Here is a 3,797-nt window from a genome sequence, read left to right as displayed (position 1 = left end):
GGGGGGGGGGGGGTCTGCTCTGTTCCTCTTTAGAAACACTCTGAACCTATTGTTTCGACTGAGGCCACTTCTGTGTCAAATCTATTGATACAGTTAACGAGTCCAGCCTGTTCACTTGTTACATGTTGCACTGTTTTTTATCTTTACGTCAAAACACTTACTTTTAATTTATCTTTAAATCTGTTTTTATATTTGGTTTCAGTACTCTGCCTCGGTTACTTGTGTCTTTCGATCACCTTATACTTAAAACATTGTATTGTCAATATCTCCATTAGCACATACGTCTTTTTTGGTGGCTAGACTTTCATCTCACTGCAGTGAACTTATTTTGACCTTTTATTTTCTTATACTCTTGTGTTTGACTGTTTTAAGAGCTGCTGGATGTTTACATGTCCCTCAGGATCAATAAAGTATCTTTCTATCTTACTTCAGCTTTGTTTTTTAAGCCTACTATTAATGTTTGCATGAGTTTATCTATGAAAAGTGATCATACTCTGAAGAATGTGGTCAAGTGCTGTGTCCAAAGTCCAAAAATAAGTTTGGATCTGTGTATTAATGGAATTTTCCACATTTATATTTCTTATTTTCCCTCTTATAATTCCATCTGCTGAGGAAGATCGTGTGACTTGATCGAAAGCTCTGGAGCAACTGAATGATTTAGGGTTTTTTTTCTGGTCAGCAGCTGTTTCTAAAGTAAAGAGTGAACCCACTGTCTTAGTTCTGAATCAGATCTTATTTCATGTGTCCATTCACTCACAAGCTAAATGAACCATGGAAGTAATTAGTATTAGTTTAAGAACCAATGCATTGCAAGAGGTTCAATACTGAGTGTTGACATCCTAGGTAAATCCAAACTGAAACATAGTCAAAGTTCATTCATAAAGCATGTTTGAAAAAACCTATTTGACCAACAAGGCATAAAATGAACAATAAAAGGATATGAGAAAATATATAAACACAGAGCATGATTAGAAAATACAACAAACAGTACAACGTTAAACACAATAAATATTTGAGGATTAAATATATTGCACGATAGCAGATGAAATCAAGGTCTCCACCTTGAAAAGGAAAGCAGGTGAGGTGGTGTTTTAGCAGTAATTTAAATGTCACTAGGGTCTGAGTGGTTCTGATATGAAGATAAACTGATCTAGATGTGAGGAGCAGCCACTGCAAATACTCAGGCACCTCTACATTTGATTCTAGACCTCAGGATATTCAGAAACATCAGGTTGGGTGATCTCAGGTTGGGACGGAGTATGACTGTGCAACCTCAGCGACAAAGATCCCTGCATTGTCAAATTTGGAGGCCTGAAAAAAGCCATAATCATCACGGCCCTCTGTACAATGGATGGATTTGTTTGAAAATCCCAACTGATGTTTTTTTCGTGACCAAACTTCCCTAAAAACAAATCAAAAACAGTTCAATTGTTATCTGCCTGTATATAAAAATACCTTTTACCTTTAGAGTTTGTATAAGAGAGATCATTAGAGCTTATGCTATACCTGCTGCTCACACACCATTAATTGCAGCAGCGAGGCACCAGATTAGAAGCGAAGCCAGATACATGCACTCATAAATGTCTCACAAGTGTCCATATTTCACAGGTTGAAGGGTGACTGTAATAAAGAAATTGCCCTATTGAACTGATAATAATCCCAGCCCACCATAAATGAGTCTGATCCCTCAGTAAATTGAGCCCTTGGTGAGGTGGAGTGGTGTCAGCACCTAGCCAACTCTCGGATGGCTCTCTAATCCTCGCTTCCCTCTCACCACCACCCTCGCCGTCTAATCAGTCTTGAACACACACATATAACTCCCATCTGACACACACACCCGAGCGCTCACGCTTCCTCACACTCGGGCTCAGCCGTCTCCTCAGTGTGATGTCACTGCTAATCCACGCTCGGTTATCCGCTGGGCTGCAGTGCTGGCAGAGGGATGTGGGGAGGAGATGCAGTGAATTTGGGAAGATGGCGGGAGGTGGGGGGTAATCAGGCACGTCATGAAGTCTTCTCTCTTTAAAACTACTGCTTCCACCCAACACCAACACCACCCCTCCTCCTCCTCCTCCTCCTCCTCCCAATCGCCACACAGACAACCAGAGGCCTTGCGCCCAGGCCCGGCCGCACTGCAGCTCAAACCCTGAATGGAGGAAGTGAATATTCTCACTCTGATAGCAGAGATAAACACGAGGCTGCGAGCACATTCATCGAGGCCTGTGGCTCGGACTGGAGGCGGAGGGATCATTAGAGAGTCTGCTGGATTAAGCGCATCCTCCCAGCCTCCCCTCCCTCGACCCCGTGCGTCCAGAAAAACGCAAGGCCCCTCTTTATTGACAGCTTGTCCAAAAAGAGGAATTACCCACATGGCTGAGGCCCTCGTTCCATATGGCACCAGGCTATTAACAAACATTAGTTGACTGTAACAGCAGTGGTATTAAATTCATTATCTTTTCAGATTATATGTGAGGTGTGTGATTGTGTGTGTGTGTGTGTGTGTGGTGCTAGAGTGCATGTACACATGCTCAATATGTGCCAGTGTGTGTGATTAGAGAGTTCTAATGTTCCGGCTCTGGGGATTTGTAGCATGAGATAAGAAAGGGCATTAATGGTGAATTGTGACGGTCCAACAGAGCAAAACTGTTGTTTGAAGCGTGTGTGTGTGTGTGTGTGTGTGTGTGTGTGTGTGTGTGTGTGTGTGTGTGTGTGTGTGTGTGTGTGTGTTTTTACATTAACAATCTACATATTGTCTCACACCATTTGCTGATTCTTTTTAGGCTCACAAATACAAACAGGATATCCATACATGAGCAAGCGGCTCACGAGACCACTGAGTGAAATTCAATCTATTTGATTTTGTATTTTCCTCACTTACCCCATATCTGTTTTAATCTTACCTTAAGCATCCTTGAAATGAGGTGTAATCCACTTAAGCCCTTTTTGAATCTGCTTCACAGCCCCAATTCCAGCCGTGCGTTGTCACATAAACATTCTCGCTACTGAACAGCACCGACAGTGTCCATCAGACAAAACTGTGGCATTTGCATTTGTGCATTTGTGATTCAGGGACTGCAAATGAACAACGGTGCTTGTTTGAATAACAGCATTAGTAATATAACAGTAATATGTGAATATACTAGATTTTAGGCCCATTCTGACACAGTAGATAGTGAAAATGATCATTCAGATTTATAAATGTTGTTCTATTGAAACTAATGATGAACATATATCACTCTGGGGATCCACTTATTTCTATCCTGCAAAAACGTCACCCTGTTCTTTTACTCTGAAAAACACGGAGCAACATCCTGGACACCACCTCACATCCATCAGCTGGGTTCTATCTGGATTCTTTTCAATCTCAAATCTCAATCTGAATCAGCTTAACCAACATGACCTCATCCTACTCTCTATGTATTGTTAGGTGTCTTTGCCTCCTGAACTAATTAGAACCATTTACTATAAAACTTCTGTGGTGTTCATGCCGATGTTTGCTGGTATGGTGGACTCAGAGCATTATTGGGTTTTTAAAGATGTTTACCTGATACTAACCACAAGCAATACAGATGGTACGGCTGATACTCGCCATTTACTTCTGTTTGATCCCATTTATCAATAAAAGTTTGTGATAAAATGTAATAAAAGAAAACAATTACATATGAAACATTGTTTTTCATCACTGTTAATATTTATTTCTTTGACCTTGGTTTGAAATTGAATACATTCATTCCAGTCTACACACATCGTGAAGGGCAGAATTTTGCTGTGTATGTGCTGCATATGTATTTCTTGCA

The sequence above is a fragment of the Hippoglossus hippoglossus genome, chromosome 22, assembly GCF_009819705.1.
Source record: "Hippoglossus hippoglossus isolate fHipHip1 chromosome 22, fHipHip1.pri, whole genome shotgun sequence".
In the NCBI taxonomy this organism is placed as follows: Eukaryota; Metazoa; Chordata; class Actinopteri; order Pleuronectiformes; family Pleuronectidae; genus Hippoglossus; species Hippoglossus hippoglossus.
The sequence above is the reverse complement of the archived record's forward strand: the minus strand, read 5'-3'. Positions refer to the sequence as shown.